Source organism: Rhinopithecus roxellana, chromosome 10, assembly GCF_007565055.1.
Source record: "Rhinopithecus roxellana isolate Shanxi Qingling chromosome 10, ASM756505v1, whole genome shotgun sequence".
Taxonomy (NCBI): domain Eukaryota; kingdom Metazoa; phylum Chordata; class Mammalia; order Primates; family Cercopithecidae; genus Rhinopithecus; species Rhinopithecus roxellana.
In genome coordinates, this window is record NC_044558.1 from 140,075,638 (window position 1) to 140,103,451 (window position 27,814).

Here is a 27,814-nt window from a genome sequence, read left to right on the forward strand (position 1 = left end):
CATTTGCAATGAAAGCTATTAGTCTGAGCAGATTATCTCCATGATAATCTAATTGCATAGGTGCAAATGACTTTGCATAAATGAGCATTGACAGCCCATTTCTTTTCTTTTCTTTTCTTTTCTTTTCTTTCTTTTTTTCCCTGAGACAGAGTCTTGCTCTGTTGCCCAGGCTAAAAAGTGCAGTGGTGCGTTCTTGGCTCACTGCAACCTCTTCCTCTCAGGTTCAAACAATTCTTGTGCCTCATCCTCCTGAGTACCTGGGATTATAGGCCTATGCTACCACGCCTGGCTAATTTTTCTATTTTTAGCAGAGATGGGGTTTTGTTATGTTGCACAGACTGGTCTCCAACTCCTGGCCTTAAGTGATCCACCTGCCTCGGCCTCTCAAAGTGTTAGGATTACAAGCGTGAGCCACTGCGGCCGGCCTGACAGACCATTTCCTATCATTCTTTGTGCAGAGTATAAACTGTAGCATTTTAGATGAAACTTCAGTATTAGGTTTTAACTTTGATTATATTCTTCTTAGCAAAGCAGGGGCAAGTTGTAATTTTACCTCCTAGAGAAGTGCAAGTAAGAAAGCAGGGTCAATAAAGTATCATTTATCTATTTAAAATAAGCATACTTCTTTCTTTAGTTCAGTGACAAAATGAGAGATGATATATGTGTACATCAGGTACTGAGATAATAAAAAGCTTCAAGAAGCAGAAGTATTACATACTTAAGTAATGGTATTTAATGGGTTTAAGTACTTTCCAAAATTAACATCTTCTTTCATCTACATTTATTTTCAAGCTATCTCCTCTGACAGCTTACTGTATTTTTTTTTTTTTTGAGACAAGGTCTTGCTCTGTCATCCAGGTTGGAGTGCAATAGTGCAAATGACAGCTCTCTGCATCCTCAAGTTTCTAGGCTTAAGTAGTCCTCCCACTTCAGCCTCTGGAGTAGCTAGGACCATAGGCGTGTGCCATCTTTTTTTGTTTTTGTTGTTGTAGTTGTAGTGACAGGATCTTGCCATGTTGCCTAGGCTGGTCTCAAACCTTTGGGCTCAAGTGATCCTCCTGCCTTGGCATCCCAAAGTGCTGGGATTACAGGCATGAGCTGCTGCACCCGGCCCTGTTTCTTATTATACCTAAATATTTAAAATAATTTACTTTTCTCATATCACATAAAGTAATTAAAGTATTTAATAAATCCTGAAAATTTCCCTTAGAAAGGCAAAAACCATTCATATTGAATAATGAAAACCTTAATTACTTATGAACACTTATAACTCACTTATAAGTACCATTATTAATGGAGCTCTGATCTTATGATTTATCATCCTTCAGGCTATTGCTAATATTTATCTCTATGTGAAGTTGCAAAACTGTGAAAGACCATAAAGAGCTGAGTGTAAACTCATTACCCCTGCTTCAAAAACCATTCATTTATTCAAAAGGTATTCATGAGGTGCCCACTTTGTGCTGGACACTGTGCTTGGTGATGGGCCTGAATTGTGAACAAAGTGGACAAAGTTACTCTCATCATGAAATTTGGGGCATAGATGATAAAAGGTTAACACATAAGTGAATAAATAATGGAATTCCAGGCATTGATAAGTGTTGTAAAAATAATGTAGAAAAGTGACAGGGTAAGGGTAATCTAATTTAGACAAGTAGAAAGATCTTTTCAGGAGGTCCCATTTCAGCAAAGACCTGAATTAGATGAGCTAAGGAAAAGTAAAAGGATATGAGACAAGGATGTGGTGGCCACATTCTGAGATGACACCAGTGGTCCTTGCCTCCTGGTATTTATGTCCCTATGGAGTCCCTTCCACACTGCATCAGGATTGGTTTGTGTGACTGGCAGAATACACTGAAAATTGTGGTGTCCACACTCTGAGATTAGTACATAAAGGACATTGCCATTTCCCCCTTGATCTCCTGGGACAGTCTCTGGGGGAAGCCAGCTGCCATATCATGAGGACACTCAAGCAATTCTATGGAGGCGATGGAACCGAGGCCTCCTGCCAACAGCCAGTACCAACTTGCCACCTGTGTGAGTGAGCCATCTTGGAGGCTCCCCAGTCAAGCCTTCAGATGATGGCTGCCCTGGGTGCATCTTTCTGCAATCTCATAAGCGACCCTGAGCCAGAGCACCCAGCTAATCCCCTCCTGAAATTCTGATCCACAGGAACTTGGGGATAATAAAAGTTTATTTTTTAAATAATAAAGTTTTGGGATATGTTGTTATGCAGAAATACGTAACTAATAAAAGGAGAAATCGCAAGAGTAAAATGAGAGAAGAACAAGCTTGGCATGTCTGAGGCATCAAAAACAGGCAGTGTGGCTGGAGATTTGTTGGGAGGGTAAGAGTGGCTGGAGATTTCCATTCATGACCCGCTTTGTTAAATTATAGAGGATAACCAAAATTTCATATGTACTCAAGCACATACTGTGTGTTCACAGTTATTTATCTTCTTGGCTTTTGTAATTTATAGCAAATCATATATTTAAAAAATCTTCATTAGAAATCTATGTACAGGATCAGGTGGGGTGGCTCACGCCTGTAATTCCAGCACCTTGGGAGGCCAAGGCAGGCAGATCAGATCACTTGAGGTCAGGAGTTCAAGACCAGCTTGGCCAACATGGTGAAAATTTTGATTGGTGTCCTTTTTGATTCATAATTAAGCCAAATTTTCTGTCTCTACTAAAAATTAAAAAATTAGCCAAGCAAGGTGGTGGGTGCCTGTAATCCCAGCTACTTGGAAGGCTGAAGCAGGAGAATTGCTTGAACCCAGGAGACGGAGATTGCAATGAGCCAAGATTGTGCCACTGCACTCCAGCCTGGGTGACAGAGTGAGACTCCATCTCAAAAAAAGAAACCTATGTACAATGTAAAATATTGTATTTCAGCTGTGGTCAGGTTACTGTACTTTCCAGCAGATACGTAACACATTTTTTTCTAAAACAGGATGCTTTGGATAGATTAGACATCCTAAAGCATGACAAAGCAACTTAAATCCTCCAAGGATTAATATTATATAGAGTGGAAAATAGATATTTAAAAGAAGTCCATGTAGTAATATTTGGTTACAACTAATAATCAGACACAGATGGAGTCTTTGAGGATAAAATAAAAACACAGCAAATGATTTTTTTTTTTTTCTGAGACAGAGTTTCGCTCTTGTTGCCCAGGCTGGAGTGCAATGGTGCGATCTTGGCTTATTGTAACCTCCGTCTCCTGGGTTCAAGTGATTCTCCTGCCTCAGTCTCCCAAGTAGCTGGGATTATAGGCACGCACCACCATGCCTGGCTAACTTTGTATTTTTAGTACAGACGGGGTTTCGCCATGTTGGCCAGGCTGGTCTTGAACTCCTGACCTCAGGTGATCTGCCTGCCTCAGCCTCCCAAAGTGCTGGGATTCATAGGCGTGAGCCACTGTGTCCCACCAGATTTTTTATGAAAAAGGGAATCTTTGTCCTCTTTGATTCATAATTAAGCCAAATTTTCTTGTAGAAAATAGGTTATTGTTAAAATAGAATTTTGGATCAAGCCAATGTCTGTGGAAGATAAGAATAATTAGAAAATTAATTTTCATGTGTTAGGGTTTTGTTTATGTCTAATAATCAATCATTTGCTAGGCTTTATCACCCAGGGAGTAAAAACAGCTCCTCAAAGCAGTATTTTTCCAGGTTTTCTTACAGCTCTATGGGAACACTAATCCTGTTTTAAATGTTTCACAAAGAATCTTGGGCGTTTTCTCTAGAAGTTGTTGCTCAGGTTCTCCATGAATTAGCTCTTTGATTACCACCAGTTCCATTTTCCTACTCTGGCTCAGATGGAGATCCCCTTGTGAACCCAGTAAGCAGCTCTGTTGCTGATGCTTGCTGATTGCTCTGCTGGTGATATTACTGATGATCCATGAAGCTTATTCCAAGGAATACAATGTTCAGAGTTGAGACTGCTGATGTTTGCTCCAGGATTAATGAATAATATCAAATATCCCTGTCGAGATGCCACCTCTTCTGTTGAGAGCCATCAATGTCTCTGCCAAGTTTGCTATCCGATATCAAGAATCCTACGTTTGTACAGAAGCCGTTATTTATTGTTGCTGTTGCAGTCCCAGCATCCAATGTATTTTATTACGGATGTCTAGATGGAAATTTAGTGAAACATATCTTTTAAGCATTTGTAGATTTGTAATTACAATTACCTCAATCTAGTAGTCAGTCATAGGTCCATGGAAAACTGGCCTGGATGATAATTTGATTGATCAAGTCATCAACATTCAGAAGCATTTTCCCTAAGCAAAATATTGTGCCTTGAGTCTCTTTTGTTGTATGAAACATTTTTTTGGAGGTGTCTCCAAAACCTCATATAAACAGACCCATTGCTAATCTATCCTGCAGCTTTCTTTTGTTCCTTATGTTGATAACAAGTAGTCAGTCATCTTCAGCATTGTTGATCCCCCTTCTTTTGTACTTTTCACATGTACTTCATTACCAAATCCTATGTACATTCTGCCAAAAAATTTCTTTCCTTTACAGCCCTGCTTTTCCAATTCTACTGCACTGCCCTAGTTTAGAACTTCATCACGTTCACAGAGACCAGCAGTTTCAAAGTGTTATCTGCAGATTAATGGTCCCCAAAACACTTACAGGGACTCCCAAACCTATTTTTACAAAAACATGAAAAAAATGTTTGTCTTTTTCACTCTGTTGACATTTGTATTAATGATGCAAAGCAACGGTGCACCCTGAGCAAAAATTAAGAGAATGCTACCAAACTGTATGAGCAGCTATTTGATTTGATTTGATTTTTTTTTGAGATGGAGTCTCACTCACTCTGTCGCCCAGGCTGGAGTGCAGTGTTGTGCTCTTCGCTCACTGCAACCTCCACCTCTCGGGTTCAAGCGATTCTTGTGCCTCAGCTTCTCTAGTAGCTGGGATTATAGATGTGCACTATCATGCCCAACTAATTTTTGTATTTTTCGTAGAGGCGGAGTTTCACCGTGTTCACCAGGCTGGTCTCCAACTCCTGACCTCAAGTGATCTGCCTGCCTCAGCCTCCCAAAGTGCTGGGATTACAGGCGTGAGCCACCGCATCCAGCCCTATTTTATTCTTCATTGCCACACACTTACAGGGAAGAAAATGAGTTTCACTGAAGAACGGTTTTGATGGAGCAGTAAAAATTATTTATTTTACTAAATCGCTAATTTTACTAATCTTACTAAAATTATTCATTTTATTAAATCCTGTGACTACACATTTTTTGGCCTCATTTTATTAAGTTCCTCAAATGATTTCAACACTTATATCCAAATTAGAGCCCCTGGTTTCCTGCATTTTTTTTTAAGAGAGCAATAACACAAAAATAAAAACTGTGATGTTTAATAATAATTTTATATGATTCATTATAATTTGTATGATTAAAATTCACTGGCAGTTAAAATTCACTTAAGATCTTAGATTTCCCCAAAGTATCATGAAAATTAATATACTTATATTGGTAAAAAATAAAACACTGGAAAGTAGATGGTAGTATGTATGGATGTTTATGCATATATATGTATTTTTTATTTTATTTTTCACCTTTAAGCACTTTTACTGGGCAAACATAAATTATAAGCAGTATTTTCTTTTTTTTTTAAATTATACTTTAAGTTCTAGGGTACATATGCATAACGTGCAGGTTTGTTACATATGTATACTTATGCCATGTTGGTGTGCTGCACCCATCAAGTCGTCAGCACCCATCAATTCATCATTTATATCAGGTATAACTCCCAATGCAATCCCTCCCCCCTACCCCCTCCCCATGATAGGCCCCGATGTGTGATGTTCCCCTTCCCGAGTCCAAGTGATCTCATTGTTCAGTTCCCACCTATGAGTGAGAACATGCGGTGTTTGGTTTTCTGTTCTTGTGATAGTTTGCTAAGAATGATGGTTTCCAGCTACATCCATGTCCCTACAAAGGATGCAAACTCATCCTTTTTTATGGCTGCATAATATTCCATGGTGTATATGTGCCACATTTTCTTAATCCAGTCTGTCACAGATGGACATTTGGGTTGATTCCAAGTCTTTGCTATTGTGAATAGTGCCGCAATAAACATACGTGTGCATGTGTCTTTATAGCAGCATGATTTATAATCCTTTGGGTATATACCCAATAGTGGGATGGCTGGGTCATATGGTACATCTAGATCTAGATCCTTGAGGAATCGCCATACTGTTTTCCATAATGGTTGAACTAGTTTACAATCCCACCAACAGTGTAAAAGTGTTCCCATTTCTCCACATCCTCTCCAGCACCTGTTGTTTCCTGACTTTTTAATGATTGCCATTCTAACTGGTGTGAGATGGTATCTCATTGTGGTTTTGATTTGCATTTCTCTGATGGCCAGTGATGATGAGCATTTTTTCATGTGCCTGTTGGCTGTATGAATGTCTTCTTTTGAGAAATGTCTGTTCATATCCTTTGCCCACTTTTTGATGGGGTTGTTTGTTTTTTTCTTATAAATTTGTTTGAGTTCTTTGTAGATTCTGGATATTAGCCCTTTGTCAGATGAGTAGATTGCAAAAATTTTCTCCCATTCTGTAGGTTGCCTGTTGACTCTGATGGTAGTACCTTTTGCTGTGCAGAAGCTCTTTAGTTTAATCATATCCCATTTGTCAATTTTGGCTTTTGCTGCCGTTGCTTTTGGTGTTTTAGACATGAAGTCCTTGCCCATGCCTATGTCCTGAATGGTACTACCTAGGTTTTCTTCTAGGGTTTTTATGGTATTAGGTCTAACATTTAAGTCTCTAATCCATCTTGAATTAATTTTCATATAAGGAGTAAGGAAAGGATCCAGTTTCAGCTTTCTACTTATGGCTAGCCAATTTTCCCAGAACCATTTATTAAATAGGGAGTCCTTTCCCCATTTCTTGTTTCTCTCAGGTTTGTCAAAGATCAGATGGCTGTAGATGTGTGGTATTATTTCTGAGGACTCTGTTCTGTTCCATTGGTCTATATCTCTGTTTTGGTACCAGTACCATGCTGTTTTGGTTACTGTAGCCTTGTAGTATAGTTTGAAGTCAGGTAGCGTGACGCCTCCAGCTTTGTCCTTTTGACTTAGGATTGTCTTGGCAATGCGGGCTCTTTTTTGGTTCCATATGAACTTTAAAGCAGTTTTTTCCAATTCTGTGAAGAAACTCATTGGTAGCTTGATGGGGATGGCATTGAATCTATAAATAACCTTGGGCAGTATGGCCATTTTCACAATATTGATTCTTCCTATCCATGAGCATGGTATGTTCTTCCATTTGTTTGTGTCATCTTTGATTTCACTGAGCAGTGGTTTGTAGTTCTCCTTGAAGAGGTCCTTTACATCCCTTGTAAGTTGGATTCCTAGGTATTTTATTCTCTTTGAAGCAATTGTGAATGGAAGTTCATTCATGATTTGGCTCTCTGTTTGTCTGTTACTGGTGTATAAGAATGCTTGTGATTTTTGCACATTAATTTTGTATCCTGAGACTTTGCTGAAGTTGCTTATCAGCTTAAGGAGATTTTGGGCTGAGACAATGGGGTTTTCTAAATATACAGTCATGTCATCTGCAAACAGGGACAATTTGACTTCTTCTTTTCCTAACTGGATACCCTTGATTTCTTTCTCTTGCCTGATTGCCCTAGCCAGAACTTCCAACACTATGTTGAATAGGAGTGGTGAGAGAGGGCATCCCTGTCTTGTGCCAGTTTTCAAAGGGAATTTTTCCAGTTTTTGCGCATTCAGTATAATATTGGCTGTGGATTTGTCATAAATAGCTCTTATTATTTTGAGGTACATTCCATCAATACCGAATTTATTGAGCGTTTTTAGCATGAAGGGCTGTTGAATTTTGTCAAAAGCCTTTTCTGCATCTATTGAGATAATCATGTGGTTCTTGTCAACTTCTTCCTGGTTTAGTCTTGGAAGAGTGTAAGTGTCCAGGAAATTATCCATTTCTTCTAGATTTTCTAGTTGATTTGCGTAGAGGTGTTTGTAGTATTCTCTGATGGTTGTTTGTATTTCTGTGGGGTCCGTGGTGATATCCCCTTTATCATTTTTTATTGCGTCTATTTGATTCCTCTCTCTTTTCTTCTTTATTAGTCTTGCTAGCGGTCTGTCAATTTTGTTGATTTTTTCAAAAAACCAACTCCTGGATTCATTGATTTTTTGGAGGGTTTTTTGTGTCTCTATCTCCTTCAGTTCCGCTCTGATCTTAGTTATTTCTTGCCTTCTGCTAGCTTTTGAATGTGTTTGCTCTTGCTTCTCCAGTTCTTTTAATTGTGATGTTAGAGTGTCAATTTTAGATCTTTCCAGCTTACTCTTGTGGGCATTTAGTGCTATAAATTTCCCTCTACACACTGCTTTGAATGTGTCTCAGAGATTCTGGTATGTTGTATCTTTGTTCTCATTGGTTTCAAAGAACATCTTTATTTCTGCTTTCATTTTGTTATGTACCCAGTTGTCATTCAGGAGCAGGTTGTTCAGTTTCCATGTAGTTGAGCGGTTTTGATTGAGTTTCTTAGTCCTGAGTCCTAGTTTGATTGCACTGTGGTCTGAGAGACAGTTTGTTATAATTTCTGTTCTTTTACATTTGCTAAGGAGTCCTTTACTTCCAATTATGTGGTCAATTTTGGAATAAATGCGATGTGGTGCTGAGAAGAATGTATATTCTGTTGATTTGGGGTGGAGAGTTCTATAGATGTCTATTAGGTCCGCTTGGTGCAGAGATGAGTTCAATTCCTGGATATCCTTGTTAACTTTCTGTCTCGTTGATCTGTCTAATGTTGACAGTGGAGTGTTGAAGTCTCCCATTATTATTGTATGGGAGTCTAAGTCTCTTTGTAAGTCTCTAAGGACTTGCTTTATGAATCTGGGTGCTCCTGTATTGGGTGCATATATATTTAGAATAGTTAGCTCTTCCTGTTGAATTGATCCCTTTACCATTATGTAATGGCCTTCTTTGTCTCTTTTGATCTTTGATGGTTTAAAGTCTGTTTTATCAGACACTAGGATTGCAACCCCTGCTTTTCTTTGTTCTCCATTTGCTTGGTAGATCTTCCTCCATCCCTTTATTTTGAGCCTATGTATGTCTCTGCATGTGAGATGGGTCTCCTGAATACAGCAGACTGATGGGTCTTGACTCTTTATCCAGTTTGCCAGTCTGTGTCTTTTAATTGGAGCATTTAGTCCATTTACATTTAAGGTTAATATTGTTATGTGTGAACTTGATCCTGCTATTATGATATTAACTGGTTATTTTGCTCGTTATTTGATGCAGTTTCTTCCTAGCCTCGATGGTCTTTACATTTTGGCATGTTTTTGCAATGGCTGGTACTGGTTGTTCCTTTCCATGTTTAGAGCTTCCTTCAGGGTCTCTTGTAAGGCAGGCCTGGTGGTGACAAAATCTCTAAGCATTTGCTTATCTGTAAAGATTTTATTTCTCCTTCACTGATGAAACTTAGTTTGGCTGGATATGAAATTCTGGGTCAAAAATTCTTTTCTTTAAGAATGTTGAATATTGGCCCCCACTCTCTTCTGGCTTGTAGAGTTTTTGCCGAGAGGTCTGCTGTTAGTCTGGTGGGCTTCCCTTTGTGGGTAACTCAACCTTTCTCTATGGCTGCCCTTAAGATTCTTTCCTTCATTTCAACTTTGGTGAATCTGGCAATTATGTGTCTTGGAGTTGCTCTTCTCGAGGAGTATCTTTGTGGTGTTCTCTGTATTTCCTGAATTTGAATGTTGGCTTGCCCTACTAGGTTGAGGAAGTTCTCCTGGATGTTATCCTGAAGAGTGTTTTCCAACTTGGTTCCATTTTCCCCCTCACTTTCAGGCACCCCAATCAGACGTAGATTTGGTCTTTTTACATAATCCCATACTTCTTGCAGGCTTTGTTCATTTTTTTTTCTTCTTTTTTCTTTTGTTTTCTCTTCTCGCTTCATTTCATTCATTTGATCCTCAATCACTGATACTCTTTCTTCCAGTTGATCAAGTCAGTTACTGAAGCTTATGGATTTGTCACATATTTCTTGTGTCATGGTTTTCATATCTGTCATTTCGTTCATGACCTTCTCTGCATTAATTATTCTAGCTATCAATTCTTCCACTCTTTTTTCAAGATTTTTAGTTTCTTTGCACTGGGTACGTAGTTCCTCCTTTAGCTCTGAGAAGTTTGATGGACTGAAGCCTTCTCTCATCTCATCAACGTCATTCTCTGACCAGCTTTGATCCATTGCTGGCGATGAGCTGCGCTCCTTTGCAGGGGAAGATGCGCTCTTATTTTTTGAATTTCCAGCTTTTCTGCCCTGCTTCTTCCCCATCTTTGTGGTTTTATCTGCCTCTGGTCTTTGATGGTGGTGACGTACTGATGGGGTTTTGGTATAGGTGTTCTTCCTGTTTGGTAGTTTTCCTTCTTATATTCAGGACCCTCAGCTGTAGGTCTGTTGGAGATTGCTTGAGGTCCACTCCAGATCCTGTTTGCCTGGGTATCAGCAGCAGAGGTTGCAGAAGATAGAATATTGCTGAACAGCGAGTGTACCTGTCTGATTCTTACTTTGGAAGCTACCTCTCAGGGGTGTACTCCACCCTGTGAGGTGTGGGGTGTCAGACTGCCCCTAGTGGGGGATGTCTCCCACTTAGGCTACTCAGGGGTCAGGGACCCAGTTGAGCATGCAGTCTGTCCGTTCTCAGATCTCAACCTCCGTGTTGGGAGATCCACTGCTCTCTTCAAAGCTGTCAGACAGAGTCGTTCGCGTCTGCTCAGGCCTCTGCTGCTTCCCCCGTTGTTTTTTTTAGCTGTGCCCTGTCCCCAGAGGTGGAGTCTACAGAGACAGGCAGGTTTCCTTGAGCTGCTGTGAGCTCCACCCAGTTCGAGCTTCCCAGCAGCTTTGTTTAGCTACTTAAGCCTCAGCAATGGCGGGCGCCCCTCCCCCAGCCTCACTGCTGCCTTGCGGTTAGATTGCAGACTGCTGTGCTAGCAATGAGGGAGGCCCCGTGGCCGTGGGACCCTCCTGGCCAGGTGTGGGTATAAACTCCTGGTGTGCTCGTTTGCTTAAAGCGAGGTATTGGGGTGGGAATTACCCGATTTTCCAGGTGCTGTGTGTCTCAGTTCGCCTGGCTAGGAAAAGGGATTCCCTTCCCCCTTGTGCTTCCCAGGTGAGGCAATGCCTCGCCCTGCTTCAGCTCTCCCTGGTTGGGCTGCAGCAGCTGACCAGCACCGATTGTCCGACACTCCCCAGTGAGATGACCCGAGTACCTCAGTTGAAAATGCAGAAATCACCGGTCTTCTGTGTCACTCGCGCCGGGAGTTGGAGACTGGAGCTGTTCCTATTCGGCCATCTTGCTCTTATATGCAGTATTTTCTAATATGTGTTAATTTGTTCTCCAGGTATTGAAAAGTATCACTTTATACTTTTATTTTACGCCCCCCCCCCCCCCGTTTTTTTTTGAGATGGAGTCTCACTCTGTTGTCCAGACTGTAGTGCAGTGGCATGATTGGCTCACTGCAACCTCCACCTCCCACGTTCAAGTCATTCTCGTGCCTCAGCTTCCCAAGTAGCTGGGATTACAGGCATGTACCACCGTACCTGGCTAAATTTTGTATTTTTTAGTAGAGGTGGGGTCTTACCATGTTGGCCAGGCTGGTCTTGAACTCCTGGCCTCAAGTGATCCGCCTGCCTCAGCCTCCCAAAGTGCTGGGATTACAGGCATGAACCACTGCACCTGGCTATTTTACACATATTTTTAATATTCTGTGTGACAAAATAGGAAATATGCATACCTTTTGCTGTGTACCAAAGTATGATGGTTGTATTGAGAAAAAGTGCTGTGTGATTGATTTGTGAGCTGAACTGCTTCTCCATGAACCATTTTTACTTGAAAAAATGCTGGTTGACCAACTATGGTTGTTCAAATTTGGTTATTTGGTGGAAATTTTCTCAAAAAACGAACAAAGCAAGCCTGTTACTTTAAAAAACCCAACTGACAGTATTTGCTGCCAATGGTAAATTCTGAGCTTTCAAATTTTAAGAATTTTGGAAATTTGTATGTGGCACTGTGAGCTTGACAGCCTCCTAATACTTAAAGATTTTTCTGGTAAAGTCAGTGGTAATATTAACAAAAGTGTGACAGAGTCAGGATCCACACCCAGGCATTCCAACCCTAGAGTCTGTGCTTTTAGAAAGTTTACGGTTCTTCCTTCCCAGGCTTTTCTACAGAACAAATGAGGTCTAAACCCCTCAGCATGGCTCTGACAGTCTTTGCATATAATAAGTTTTCCTTTCATGCTTTGTTCGTTTCCTTATTGAGCCTCCCATTCTCTGCAAGTTTAATTGTTGTGTGCTATTCCCAGTAAAAGGAAGTTGACTCTCAGAAACTAGAACATGAATGTCTTACTGCTGTGAAACATAGGCAGCATTAGATGAGGAGTAGGAAAGCTGATTGAGGGATAAGAAGGAATGAATGGGTGATGCTGATTAGCAGAAAATCTCTGGGGAACCTGGTGAGCACCTGGGAATGCAAATGCGTCTGTATATTTAAGGTAGATTAGGTAGAATGTAGGCAGTCTACAAGAATGAAAGGAAATAGTAAGTCCTGGATTTAGGTAGATAGAGATTGATTTGACAGACCATCCTGAAATCAGGCAGACAATTTGGATGGCAGGAATCAGAACCCTGACTGGTCCATGCTGTAGTTTGGATATAGTTTGTTTGTCTCCACCAAATCTCATGTTGAAATCCCACCCCCAGTGTTGGAGTTGGGGCCTAATGGAAGGTGTTTTGGTCATGGGGGCAGATCCCTCATGAACAGATTAGTGCCCTTCCCCGGGGTGAGTTCTCACTCTATTAGTTCCTAGGAGAGCTGGTTGTTAAGAAGAGCCTGGTGCCTCTGCCTGCCTCTCTTTTCTCCTCTCTTGCTGTGTGATCTCCACACACACCAGCTCTCCTTCACCTTCTGCCATGAGTGGAAGCAGCCTGAAGCTCTCACCAGATGCAGATGCTGGTGCCATCCTTCTTGTATGGTCTGTAGACTTGTGAACCAAATAAATCTCTTCTCTTTATAAGTTACTTAGCTTCAGGTAGTCCTTTCTGCCAACACAAAATGGACTAAAATAGTCAATAATCTGGATAAGGAATTTAGGAAAACTTAGTGCTTAACATTGCAAAAAGTAATGTAATGCTGAATCAAACCATTGCCTCTGGCAGTGAACTTCCATTTGCTTCTTGTTTAGACTGGAGGTAATCACTTAATTAAAACAATTTTTTTTTTTTGAGACAGGGTCTCACTCTGTTGCTCAGGCTAGAGTACAGTGGCAATCAGAGCTCATGGCAGCCTCAAACTCCTGGGCTCAACAGATCCTCCCACTTCAGTCTCCCAAGTAGTTGGGACTACAGGTACATGTTATCATGTCCAGCTAATTTTTGTATTTTTTGTAGAGATGGGTTCTTGCCATGTTGCCCAGGATGGTCTTGAATTTCTGGACTCAAGGGATCTTCCCACCTCGGCCTCCCAAAGTGCTGGGATTATAGGCATGAGCCACACTACCTGGCCTATGATCACTAAATTTTATGAACAATTGAAGTTAAGTGAGTAAATCAGTTTGAAAAATTGTTAAAGAGAATTCCAATTATTGACAAGTGTGTTTGTGTGTGTGTGTGTAGTTGAGCTAAGGATCAAGGTCATGGATTAATATTTTAGGTATAAATGGATACACAGAAAGGAATGTAAGAATGTAGATCTGAAAATCTGTTTACAATCAGGAGACGGACAGGTAGGGCAAGAATAACATTGGTAGAAGCTCCAACTGAAGCCACTATGTCTAATCAAGTAAGAATGGCACAAGCAACTGGCAAATTGCAAACAGCAGGTCTAGGTCACGTTTGTCAGCATCAAGGGAGTTGGCAGTAAGTTCGAAATAGTCATGGGAATACTAGGAGTCTGTGATCAACCATAAGATGAGAATAAATTACCAAGAAACTAGAGTGCCACTTAGGAATCTCAGCTATTGAAGACCTGGAATACAGGTCAAAGCCTCAGAAACAGGAGAACAAAGTATTTAGTGAGAAAATGGTACCCAGAATTTTAATGAGATCATCCCCAAGACTGACTTGGTGCTGAGCTCCCAGCCAAGGCTGTTTCTATCCCTCTTTCCAGGACCAACATTAGATTCAGAGTCTGGAATAGGACTCGGGGTCACAAGGTCCTAATTTGAAATAAGCAATGGCAAGGACCTAGGTGGAACATTGTTGCAGAATATTAGTAATATAATTATATTACTAATGCTGACAAAATCGAAACAAGAACATTTCTAATTTCTAGAAACATAGATATCAACTCGCTGAGTATATGTTAAGTAGAGAAAATAATATTAATGTAAATTTGTCTAAAAGACTTTGCAGAAGAGTGGGTCAAAGTAAATTTCTATGTTAAGTAAAAAAGAAGTGAGTTTTGTATCTTTAGCTGTTAATTTTTGTTGCTCTATATTTGGATATTTAGAAGATACTTATTTGTTAGTGTATACAACTATAATATAGGCCCTTAAAAATGAAAAAAGGACTGTTATATTCCATTATTAACCAGTTTTAACTTTTAGCTGGACAAAAATATAAGGATTCCAGGTGATGGTGTGTGACAATCCCTTATTTTGAGATTTATCTTCCAACAGAATCCACAGCTTTGTGGGCGTTTGGAGCGTCTCTTCTACCTTATTCTACAAGTCCTTCACTTCTCAGTGGGAACCCCTAGGGTTACTGTTTTTGAGGTTTTTGGGTGGATAAATACACTCCTTTTTTGGACCTCTTTATCCTCTTTCCCACTAACCAGACAATTTAACACTCTGCTCCTCTCCCTCAAAATTTTACCTTTTCATGAGTCATTCATTCCCACTGGGGACAGCTCTTTATAAACTATAAGTGAGATTTCTATAGGACAACTGCCTCTTTTAGCATATCTCTTCTGTATCATAATGCTACAATTACCTGTTTTTTTTCCTATCCAGCTTAAGTCAGATAACCAAGTGCCCTATATTTTTATAATGACTCACAGACACAATGGGTATTTAAAGAAATAGGCTTATTAGCATATGTTTTAGCATAAATTTGTGTGTGTATACACACACATAGACACACACACACAAACACATAAATGAAAAACACTGTGACAATTCTCCATGAATCTCTTTGTGTTTCTGAACATCTATGCCTTCGTTCTGGATTATTCTTTCAAGGATGTTCACATAGACAACAGTCTTGGTACACAGAGATAGTGTCTTCCCTAGGAACAAAGAACATACATGCTTCTTTTTCATTATAAAATACTTAAGTCTCTGAAGCTTTGGTTCCTCTCCTGTAGTGCAATCCACCGCGTATGCAGATGTTAGCTTCATGACGTTATCTGGTCTTCATGATGCACTGTGGGAATCAGGAACTTGGCACAAGGAAATGCTGATACTATTGCTGAAATAAAGTCCTTTGCAGGGGTGGGACCAGGGTGAGACAAGAGAGACACATAGGTGAAAAATTTAAGGAGACATTCTTTTTAAAGGCTGATCTGCACTTCCATGGATCTTGAGAGTAAGAGCCTCCTCAAATTGTTCACCGTAGGCACCGCTCTTGCCTTACTCTAGTCCCCCTCTTTTGTGTTTGACCTAGGAGTCCCCTGTCTTCTGCAAACATGCGTGATACCGTGGCAGGCTGTTTTGTTACTTTGCAAGTAGAGTGAAATCTCAGACTCTTTGCGGTTCTTGTCAATTTTGGCAATGAGGATGGGATGTGGATGAAGATATGGCTTTCTTGAAGAAAAACAGTAAGAGCTGTGTAGGTTGATTAATAGGATTTGAAGGAAGTCCATGGGAATTGGTACCAAACATAACGACCACATTGTATGATCACCTGAGCCATAAATGATCTTCCCACGGTTTTCTGTTACTGTGGAGGAATTGGGGATGTGCTTGTAGGCCAAGTGCCAGGAAGTAGGTTCAACAACTGTTACATCAAGTGTGCCCTGTTTGCTAACTACTCTGGGTGGGGAGATTTCTTTGCCAATCTGGTGATTAACCTCAAGTGTGCTCCATTGTAATAACTAGTACTAAGATTTGTCCTGGGTGGGTAGAAACTTCCAACATCTTTCAGACAACAGTCGTAGAGATACATTTTGAGATTATCTTCCATCAGGGGTTACAGATTTGTGGGTGTTTGTAGTGACTCTTCTATTTTATTTTCAGGCCCTCAGTATCTCAAAGGGAGCTAAAAGGAGAGAAGTCTGTGGTTGCTATAGGCAGAAATCAGGTGAATCATTAGAACTTTGGCTGGTTCTCGTGGGAGAGAAAAGAGCAGGATGCATATTGAGGAAGAATGGCAACAGCTGGTCTGTCTTATGGCTCAGTTAATCAGTTTATCATCCTAACCTTAGATCTATCTGGAGATGACAGTAAATTGCTCAGAATTTTTTGTTGCAGCTGCTCTAAGGGGGTTTTGGTCTCTTAGAGCTGAGGGGAATTTTTATGAGACAGATGAGGAGTCCCTAAACCTGAAATAGATGATGTCAATAATGATAACCCTGCCATTGTTTGCTTTGGGTCAAACAAAAGGATTGAAGTTCATTTGGAAAAGTAGCAAGCAACTGCTATTCCACTTCAAACTGAAAGTGAATGTGCCTTGTTTATTGGCACACAGCCACTTTGTCCCTCTGCATCCCCTAATCCCTTTTTTCCCTTCTACCCTGAGCTCAGCTGGGTTAAAGAGGAAGGCGGAAGGTGACTAGGGATGGGGCTGAGGTCTCGCCTCATAAGGGGGACCAAAGGTCATTTGAAGCCACCCAAGAATGCTGAGAAACTGGAGCAGCGAGGGCCTTAAACTTTTATGATTTGATGGCTATTGGAGCCCAAGTCAATCTCCTGCTCACCCTGTGGGAGGAGGGGCCACTAAATTCATTTGATGGGGTTTGGGCAAGGTTCATAATAGGAAGGAAAAGTAGCATAACCTTGTGGTGGTTCCAATTCAATATACTGTTTTTGTTGCTTCTACATGTAAATGTATGGTAGGAATTGATCAATTTTTATATATATAAATGAATATCGATTTATACATATATAAAATATGCTTATATTTTTCTATACTATAAATGTCAGAGGAAATTTTCTTAATTGGAGAAGAGTATTAGTACCTCCGGGACTCCAAAACTCTGATAAGCCCCTTGGCTACAATTCTCTGTGATTGATGATATTGCCAACTGGGACATCTGGCAAAGAGGGAGGCATGCCACTTCCATGATATGGTTACTAGGCACACTGTTTGAAAAGCAGCTACTAGATTGCTACTGGGCACTTTTTGAAACGTGAGCTATGGAGGCCTTGTGACTCTCTGGCTTGATATCCTATTTTGGGGTGGGTCAACTTGGACTCAATAACTCATAAAGTAGGAAGGGTCTAAGAATCCTCACTTGTCAAGTGGAAATATTATATTCAAGAATGCAGCTGGCTCATCGCCAGAGGATCTTTTCAGTTCACAGGTACTCTCTTGCCCTAGTCAGTTACACCTGGTAGATTGGTGATCAACCGCAATTTACACAGCAACCGATAATTCATGAACTTTTAGGTTTTCTCAAGTTTTCTCCATTAATACCATTGAATTTGTATTTTGGACTATGTCTGTATCTATAGGGAAAATTTCTAGCTGGAGAATTCTTGGGTCAAAGTACATGCTTATTTGGTTTTCATTCTTTTATTTAAGGTAACTAAACACTTTAGAGTCCTTATTAATGTCAGAACTGGCACTAATGTTGCTCTCAGTCTGTTTCTTACTGATGGTTAATTGAGGAATATTTGTAAAACTTAAAATACACAATTATACAATGAAAAACCTCTCACCGCTTTCCCTAGCCACCCAGTTCTCCTCCCTGTAGGTATCCAGGGCTATCCTTTCAGAGATATTTTGTGTAAATACAATCCAAATGCATTTGTAATTTTCCCCTGCCCTAGTTTTTTTTTAAAACTGAAATGATTTTAATACTGTTTTGTATCTTTTTTATTTTAATATTATGCTTTTGAGATATTTCCATATGGGTGTATGAAGAGTCCCCTTATTAGTTTTTCATGGCTTCATAATTTTATAATATATGGGCATTCCTCACCATACCCAATTGGTCCTAAACATTTTTTTTTTTAACTTAGCTGTCAATGATAGTACCATGGACAAGATGGCCAATTGGGTTTTTCTATTGCTGGATAATTAGTCTCAAATTAGACTTTTTGTTTGGTGGCAATCTTTTGCCTCCCTTAATTTCTCAGTGATTGCACTTTATATAACGGGGGCTCCATCACAGGTTTATGCACATAGTTAATAATATTAATACTCTTCATGGCCGGGCACAGTGGCTTACGCCTATTAATCCCAGCACTTTGGGAGGCTGAGGCGGATGGATCACTTGAGGTCAGGAGTTCTAGGCCAGCCTGGCCAACATGGTGAAATCCCATCTCTACCAAAAAATAAAAAAAAAAATAGCCAGGCGTGGTGGTGTACGCTTGTAGTTACAACTGCTCAGGAGACTGAGGTGGGAGAATCACTTGAACCTGGGAGGTGGAGGCTGCAGTGAGTTGAGATCATGCCACTGCACTCCAGCCTGGGTGACAGAGTGAGATCTTATCTCAAAAAAAAAAAAAAAAAAAAAAACTATTAATAATCACCCTGTCTATTATCTGACTTATTTTACATTGTTCATAACACAACCTTTTTGCCCTTTTATTCCAGGTGCTGAATAAAGGGTTTCAAGGTTACTACTGTATGCCCCAAAATTGGGCAAGGAGCTTTAAGAGGGAACTTTAAGAGTTTGCCAGAGAAAACTCAAGATGTTTCTACATGAAGAAAATGGTTTCAGACATTTGACATTTTTATTTTTTGCCTACTCTTTGTGATGGTTGTTAGCAAAGACCTAGAGTGGTTGTATGGCTATTTGCAAAGGCTGAGTGTGAATTGATATTGGCTCAACTTGAAAACTTTGATATTTGATGTTTGTGTTCAAAATTGGAAACAAAGGTGTTTAAAAGGATGATATATGATTATGGGTGGCATATAAGACTTTGCAGAACTTACCTGCATACTTACATATTTTCTGCCAAAATAGTTGTTATGATGGTAACCTATGCTTGGCATGTTTATCTCCATACCTTCTTTGGTTTAAAGTTTATTCTAATTAAAACCCTAATTAGTAATATTTGTGTTTACCGGTAGCTTAGCTGTCTGAGTGTAATCTCATTTTGTTTGTTAATTGGTTTGCATTATTAGCTCATTTTAAATTACCAAGAAAAGTCCTGAAGACAAGTGAACATAATTAAATTGGAGCATAGATCACTTCTTACCGCCTCTTTTTCCAGTGAGCAGAGAATTTCTATAGACAAAAACAAGGTCTACTTTAAAGAGAAATAATTAAGGTTTGTATTTTAAGTAAGGATAAATCCTATTGTATTTAAGATGATAGCTGTGAAATTTGATTGTTATGAAATATGAAAAGGTAAAAGTGAGACTTATTTGAAGATTCATGCAATAATTTTCTTATTTGAGCAACATTTAAGACTTCATAGGGGGTGCCTTTTGGTAAAGAAGCAGAAACTTTGGAGTTAGATAGACCTGGGTTGGGGCTCGGATTTGACATTTACTGTCTCTGAGATCTTGGTTAAATTACAGGTTGAGTGTCCCTCAGCCAAAACGCTTGTGGTCACAAGATTTTTGTCAGTCTGGAATTTTTGCATATGCATTATGAGCTATCTCAGGGATGGGACCCAAAGCTGATCACAAAATTTATTTATATTTTCTATATATCTTATACACATGGTCTGCAGGTAATTTTAGACAATATTTTAAAGTAATTTTGTGCATGAAACAGAGTTTTGACTGTAACCTGTCACATGAGGCCAGGTGTGAAATTTTCCACTTGTGACATCATGCCAGTGTTCAAAATATTTCAAGTTTTGGAGAATTTCAGATTTGAAATTTTTAAATTAGGGATGCTCAACCAGTATTACCCTTTCTAAGCCTCAGTTTTCTCATCTTTAAAATGGATATAATAGCAGCTGTTTGATAGTATGTTGTTAGAATTAAATGAGATAGTGTATGGCAAGTAGCTCACACACCTTAGGCACTTAAAAAAAGTTAGTTTAGTTTTCCTTCTAGTCTTTAGATGATTCAGGGAGGATAATTAGAAATTATAAACAACAACAAAACTCCACTTGTGAAATATTTCTCCCTGTATGTCACTTAGATAAACACAGCCAGGTTTTCTGCTGAGAAGCATAGTCTTTGTTGTCAGTTTGACTGTAGACTTATCTTAAACCAAACAGATTATGGGCTTTAAAATGGGTTGTGAGTAAATAGACTGTGAGTAAATACGCTGTGAGCAAGAAAGTCTTGACTATCACTATAGATAAAACATTTGATGTGCAGATTTGCCTGATCTAACACATTTTTTAAAAAATTATAGAAATGTAATTCTGTATTTTCACAACTAAATTAATCTTTTCTCCTTCTGGTTAATTGGGAAATTGTTTTTTACCTAGAACAATAAAACATATGATATGATCAAGTTCAACAATGTACTCTTCAAATTGATAAAACAGTTCTTCAACTAGTCTCACATAATTATACCGCACATTTGAAAAGTATTCATTTCTTATAATATGACATTTAAATCAATGGTTAAAAATGAGCACACAGACAGAATATGCCAACAAATCTTGCTTTCCAAGGTGGCGGTGGAGAAGAGGTGGGAGGTAGGAGGGAGAAGGGGAATTGAGAGGTAGCTAAATCTCTAGATCAATGAAAGTAATTAAAAAATAATCTTGAAAAATTTGATAAATAATTAGTGCTAACAAACTCAATAGAAATCAAAACTAGTTAATATACTTAAACAGGAAAAGAGTCTCACAGATAAAAGAGAATGGCCATTTATTTATTCAACAAATATTTATTTAGTGACTATGATGTAAAAAATAGAGCTATAAACTAAAGAATATGTGGGCTAATTGAAAAATATGTGTTTATGGCAGAAAGAAGTGAAGTCAAATATTTTATTCAGTTTACAAATGAAAGCCTCATAGATGTAGCTAAAATTACCATCCTAATTATTGTAAAAATTACTACTTTTGAAATGAAAATATGTAAAAACATGACAAATTTCCCCCACTCATTCAACTCCATTTTTCATAGTACCTTTTGTGCCTATCCTTTCCAATCTTTTCTTAAATTTTATACAGACCCAGTGAAAGACATATACATTACACACACATATATACACGTACACTCTCGTTACCAATTTTCTGTATTTGTTCTTACACTGTTATAAAGAACTACCTGAGACTGCGTAATTTAGAAAGAAAAGAGGTTTAATTGACTCACAGTTCCACAGGCTATACAGGAGACTGTGGAGGTCTCAAGGAACTTATACAATCATGGCGGAAGGCAAAGGGGAAGCAAGCATGCCTTTGCATGGTGGCAAGAGAAAGAGAGAGACAGAGAGAAGGGGAAAGTGCTACACAGTTTCAAACAACCAGATCTCTAGAGAACTCTATCAAAGGACAGCACTAGGGGGATGGTCCTAAACCATCAGAAACCACCCCCATAATCCAATCGCCTCCCACCAGGCCCCACCTCCAACACTGAGGGTCATAATTCAACATGAGATTTGGGTGGGGACACAGAGCCAAGCATATCATATACCTTACTTCACAAAAATGAAATCATACTATAATATTCTATAATACTAGCTTTGTAATTAATGTTATTATATTCATGGCTAGTGTCCTAGGAAAAAATGCTAGGTTATAGGGAATGCATATTTTATAATTTCATGGACAAATTACTTTCACATAGGTTATATTATTTAGATTAGGAGATTTCCAGGTTGCCAAACACTCCTGCTAGCATTGGATGCTATCTTCTTAAATCTCCCCATTTCCATTGGCAAAAATTATAAAGGTTTAAACTTTTTAGGTAGCCAAATCTGTGAGACTTTTCTTTACTAATTCTGGGTTTCCAATTTTACTTAGAAAGCCTTCCCCTCACCCTGCATCAAACAGTTGTAAAGTATTATCCTATCTGTATGTATTAATATTTTAAAAGATACATTGCTTATATTGAGTCTTAATATTTTGTTTTATGTATGTTGAGAGATTATAAATTCACTTAAATGACTTCTGAATTCATAACTAGTCATCTTAATACCTGACAGAGCAGGAGCATTGCCATCTTGGACAAGCCTCTCATTCTAAAGTTCACCTTAATAAAAAAGTCGCCTAAATCCAAAGGGCATCAGTCTAATGGCTAAGGTCAGGATAACCATAAACCACAAGTAACATCTCCAACCAGAAACATTCCAAACTCCTCCCTGAGCAGAGACATACTAGCACCCAGACAACCCCCCACCGGCCGGGAAGACGCCAGCCTTGAGATAACCCTGCTCCAAGTCAGAAAGATGTCTGCCCCAAGATAACCTCCCCTCTCCCCAGAGACATTCCAACCCTGTGACAAAACTTCTCCCTCACACAGTGACATTCCAACCCTGTGATAAAACTTCTCCCTCACACAGAGACATTCCAACCCTGTGATAAAACTTCCCCCTCACACAGAGACATTCCAAGCTTCTAATAAGCCCCCTCACCCTAAAACCAATATAAACTCTTAGTCTGTAAGAGAAAGCGCTCCTGACTGAAACTGGCCAGAAGCCTCTCTCATTTTTTATTTAAAGTAAACCTGTCTTTAACTTCCAGCTGTGTTTTGTGTTTCTTTCCTCTTTAACTCTTACAATACCATTTATTGAACCATACATGGTCCTTTTTGATGTAAGAGTTAAAAAGAAATTGTTTAGGCAGATAGGGTAAGGAAGTCCTTAGTAAGGTTTTCCTTTTAATGAAAAGCAGTCCCCAAATCATTTCTTTTCTAACAAACAGCAGCCTTTAAAATCGATCTGTAGACACAGATAAGCAAGCTGGAAACTTGCACGGGTGAATGCCAGTAGCTGTGCCAATAGGAGAAGGCTACCTGGGGGCTAGGCATGTTCAACCTGGTGGCTCCATCTTCTCTTTTGTCAACCACGTGTACAGTAAGGAGCAGGCAACATGGCGCCTGCCAGATAGAGATTCCATCTGCATAATAAAAGATTAGGATTGGGTGGTCAGCTTCTTCCTGTGCTATGTAAATGGCACACCTAGTCTAGCCAATCTGTGGGCCCTATGTAAATCAGACACCGCCTCCTCAAGCTCCTCTATAAAACCCCATGCATTTCAGTACAGAACCGGAAGATCCACTGAAGGCCCCCTCTCTCTCTGTAGGAGCAAGAGCTATTCTCTTTTTGCTTTCTGTTGCCTGTTAAACCTCTGCTCTTTTTTTTTTCTTTTTTGAGACAGAGACTCACTGTAGCCCAAGCTGGAGTACAGTGGTGCGATCTTGGCTCACCGCAACCTCTGCCTCCTGGGCTCAAGAGATTCTCGTGCCTCAGCCTCCAAGTAGCTGGGACTACATGCTACATTTTAGTTTTGTTCCCTCACTTTGCTTTTGTGTCCCCTTTTCTCTCTGTCTCCTCCGTCATCTCTCCCTTTACCTCATTTTCAGGGTGTATGTGTCTGTACACTCATACACAGTTCCTGTATCTCATGATGGTAGGGTGGATGCCTGTGTCTTTGTCTCTCTGTAACTTTCTGAATGTTTATGTCTTTTTCTGTTACGGACTCTAATTTTCTCCATTTTTCTTTCTCTCCTTCTGTCTCTTTCCAGATCAATGAAATGCTACCTGAAGTTGACTGTTGTCTGTTATAGCAACATCCAAAGGACAAACCAAGAAACTAAGTATTCCACAGCACAGTCACTGAAACATAAACCCAACCACTGCATTCATAACTCTGAAGGCAGCTCTGCTCTTGACCACATAGATCCTTTATGCTTTTATCATCACAACTTTGGAGAACAACTTCAACTACTGTTTTGAAAAAGTGTTAATGCATTGATTATTAATAGAGATTTGGGGCAAAAAACACTTACCTCTTCATCATTTTTGCCTCCTCCTTACTGGAAATAGAATTGGGACCAGCATTTAACAACAGGTAGAAAAAGGGAATATTCCTGGCTCAGACTTCCCAGATACCATTCAGACAATCTTGAAGAGATTTGGGAAGTCTCAATACCTCACAGTTTTTAGAGTTTTGACAGAGCAGAGACCTATTTTTCAGTGTGAAATCAAGGCCAAATAGCCTGGAAAAGTAGTTGATGGTAGAACTTGCATTTCATGTTCCTTCTTTGTGGAAAGGATGAAAAACCATCAGTGATAATTTCCAGTCTCAGTTGCAGGGAGGGGTCTGAACATGAATCAGGTCCTGCTGATGAGAAGCACTTGAAGAGTGGGGAGGCAGAAGAAGAGGGAGTTGTCTTCCTGACAAGCATGCTCTGGCTGCAGGTTGACATGGCTGGCCTCAGCCTTTCCCTTTCTAGGCTCTGACTTTGTGGGTGTGAGGCTTTCAGGGATGCCAGCCGCAGCAGTGGGAGCAGCAGCTCCAAAACTGAATGCTAGCTAACTGGTGTGACTTTGATACAGTAGTGGCTGCCTGACTTTAGTTTGTTCCATATGCTTGGGACAGGCCTGCTTTCTACCCATTGTACCAGTCCTCTTCACTCTAAAACCTGCTCTTAGTGGCCCTGCTCTGTTGCCTGCCACTGCTGCCTGGCCCCAGTGGTTCGCTGCACCTTAAAGACAGATTCCAGACGCCGGGAACTCACGCCTCCAGACGCTTCCAGCCAAGGCTCCGTGGTTCTGGCCTACAGTGGCGGCCTGCACATCTCCTGCATCCTTGTGTGGCTGAAGGAACAAGGCTATGATGTCATTGCCTACGTGGCCAACACTGGCCAGAAGGAAGACTTCAAGGAAACCAGGAAGGCGGCATTGAAACTTGGGGCCAAAAAGGTGTTCATTGAGGGCGTCAGCAGGGAGTTTTTGGAGGAGTTCATCTGACCAGTCATCCAGTCCAGCACACTGTATGAGGACCACTACCTCCTGGGCACTTCTCTCACCAGGCCCTGCATCGCCTGCAAACAAGTGGAAATCGCCCACTGGGAGGGGCCAAGTATGTGTCTCATTGCCCCACGGGAAAGGGGAGCGATCAGGTCCAGTTTGAGCTCACCCGCTTCTCACCAGCCCCCCCAGATAAAGGTCATTGCTCCCTGGAGGATGCCCGAGTTCTACAACTGGTTCAAGGGCCGCAGTGACCTGATGGAACACACAAAGCACCATGGGATTCCCATCCTGGTCACTCCCAAGAACCCGTGCAGCATGGACAAGAAACTCATGCATGTCAGCTAGGAGGCTGGAATCCTGGAGAACCCCAAGAACCAAAAGCCTCCAGGTCTCTACACGAAGACCCAGGACCTGGCCAAAGCCCCCAACATCCCTGACATTCTCGAGATCGAGTTAAAAAAGGGGTCACTGTGAAGGTGACTGACGTCAAGGATGGCTCCACCTACCAGACCTCCTTGGAGTTCTTCACGTACCCGAAGGAGGCCATGGGCAAGCACGGTGTGGGCCGTATTGACATCATGGAGAACCGCTTCATTGGAATGAACTCTCAAGGTATCTAGGAGGCCCCAGCAGACACCATTCTTTACTACACTCATTTAGATATCGAGGCCTTCACCATGGACCGGGAAGTACACAAAATCAAACAAGGCCTGGGCTTGAAATCTGCTAAGCTAGTGTATACCAGTTTCTGGCACAGAACTGAGTGTGAATTTGTCCGCCACTGCATCTCCAAGTCCCAGGAGCGAGTGGAAGGGAAAGTGCAGGTGTCCGTCTTCAAGGGCCAGTTGTACATCCTCGGCCGGGAGTCCCCACTGTCTCTCTACAATGAGAAGCTGGTGAGCATGAACGTGCAGGGTGATTATGAGCCAATTGATGCCACCGGGTTCATCAACATCAATTTCCTCAGGCTGAAGGAATATCATCGTCTCCAGAGCAAGGTCACTGCCAAATAGCCCCCTGTACAGTGAGGAGGTGGGGCCTCCTCAATATGCAGCACCCCCAAGTACAGGTGCTAGTTGTTGTGATAATTTGTAATTGTGACTTGTTCCTCCCAGCTGGCAGTGTAGTGGGGCTGCCAGGCCCCAGCTTTGTTCTCTGGTCCCCCTGAAGCCTGCAGACTTCATCATTGAAGGGAAGGGTGTGGGGCAGCTGTGGTGGGGAGCTATAAAATGACAAAAGATAACTGCCCCCCCAAGAAAACAACTGCTCTTAGTTTGGACAGTAAACTTAGTAACCCTATCTCTAATTCTTCCAATAATTTTGTAAGTACCTAATTACCTGCATTTAAATTCTTTCTGTTTGAAATGCCTAGAGTAGTTACTGTTCCCTTTATTGAATGCCAGCTGATGTCAAACACAGACAAAACCAGATGGTGGTTAAAGGTGATAAAGACAGATTTTATTCAGTACTACCTCTTGTAATAGGGGAGACTAACCAACGTAACCTGAGCTCAACTCTGCTGTAACAAAAGGTGGGAGACTTTTAAAATATTGGGGTGTGCTGAAGGAAAAACACTGACGAGTGTGGGGCATTTGGTCTGTGTCACTAGGCTATCTAGGTTTGCTACTTGGTGCTTATCTGGAGGAGAAACAAACTTCTTGCATCTTTATTACAGGAGAAGTTGTGCAAGCTGGAGCAAGGGGCTGCAGATGTTAGACCCTTACCTTCACACGGAGAGGAAGAGTTATCTCCCTAACGCTTGCATTTCAGAGAGATGGCTCCCAGGTCCTTGAGGAGACAGTTTTGCGTGGTAGAAGATTTATATCTCGAGGGCAGAGAAAGGATTTATAATTGCAAGCTTTTGCAGGCATTTTAAGAGGGAGCTCAGGTCATAGTAGGAACAAAATCTTAATCTGCTAGAAGTCATACTAGGGTTTGGTCAAGAACAGAGTCTTTGTCATGAATGTACCTGAGATCATGAGATTTTTCCTTGAATTACTTTGGGTATATACCATACCTCACAAGGCATGGTATATAGAACTTGATTTCAGCAGTCATCTTTCTTGAAAATGACTACCAGAGGATCGGTGTGACCCAATTTCCAAGACCAAGAGGCACCCGGAGTGAGAAGCGTTGGTGTACATATTTACAAATATAAAACAGTCTTTTCCTTTTGTATTGCTAGGAATAGCCTTTTCTATTTGTAATAAAAACAGCTGTTCTTTTTCTATTGGGTTTTGAAAAGATATTTACTTTAATCTCTTTTTTCATTTTGAGACGGAGTCTTGCTCTGTCACCCAGGCTGGAGTGCAGTGGTACAATATCGGCTCACTGCAACCCCCACCTCCCTGGTTCAAGCGATTCTCTTACTTTAGCCTCCCGCGTAGCTGGGATTACAGGCACCTGCCACCATACCTGGCTGATTTTTGTATTTTTAGTAGCGATGGGGTTTCACCATGTTGGCCAGGCTGATCTCAAACTCCTGGCCTCAAGTGATCCACCTGCCTCGGCCTCCCAAAGTGTTGGGATTACAGGCGTGAGCCACTGCGCTGGCCTACTTTAATCTTTATCACCTCAATTTCTATTCATCCACATCCATTCCAACCAAGTAGAGAGGCAGTAAAGAATGATTAAAATATTATAGCTTGTGAATATAATGCAGACTGAGTGGGATCTTGTTTGTGACCTGAACTTTGAAAAGGGGCCTAAGGCACTGCTATTCCTGTGACCGAGCCTCCACATTAAGCTTCCTGGCATTCTTTCTGAGTCTGGCCTGCTGGGGATTGCCAATTCTGTGTGCGTTTCTGATCAACCGTCAAT

At 40.7% G+C, this 27,814-nt stretch overlaps 1 pseudogene; it reads left to right on the forward strand.

Annotated features, from left to right (window-relative positions):
- Positions 1-3,994: 3,994 nt before the first annotated feature.
- LOC104656108 lies at positions 3,995-26,007 on the forward strand (annotated as a pseudogene).
- Positions 26,008-27,814: the final 1,807 nt, after the last annotated feature.